The following is a 534-nucleotide window of genomic DNA, read 5'->3' as shown; positions in this document are numbered from 1 at the left end:
TACCGCGTAACCTTGATTTCCACTCTCAAAATTACCTCCAGAACCTACTTTTTGCGTAAAACTAGACCCTCCGTGAAGGTACACTGGGTTGCCTGTGGTACGTGCAGCGTTCCAGGCAAATTGTGACTGGCCCACGGGCCGATTACGGGCTTGCAAAAACAAAGCAAAAGGTAATTAAAAAACCATATAATAAACTACTTACTAACCGAGCTAGCTCGAGCCGTACTGGGGAATATTGGCCCTGGGTCGTTTTTGTACGGACCTCGCTGCGCTCGGTCCGTACTGCCACGACCTCGGGCCAATATTTCCCTGGCAGTACGGCCCTCGCGCTCGGTTAGTAAGAAGTTATTAAGGGGTCACCCAGAAGTCATACCAGCAGAAGCCCTTTGGCTCACAGGTCCTCACACGTTCGTACGACGAAACAGATCCTTTTCTGAGGTTAAAAACCTGGCTACTGGCCTAACTCTTTTTCCTACTTTCCCAACCGCGAGAAAACCGCGGTAAATCAGCCATCGCCAAAAAATGTTTTTTTTT

The sequence above is a fragment of the Montipora foliosa genome, chromosome 13, assembly GCF_036669935.1.
Source record: "Montipora foliosa isolate CH-2021 chromosome 13, ASM3666993v2, whole genome shotgun sequence".
Classification (NCBI taxonomy): Eukaryota; Metazoa; Cnidaria; class Anthozoa; order Scleractinia; family Acroporidae; genus Montipora; species Montipora foliosa.
The sequence above is the reverse complement of the archived record's forward strand: the minus strand, read 5'-3'. Positions refer to the sequence as shown.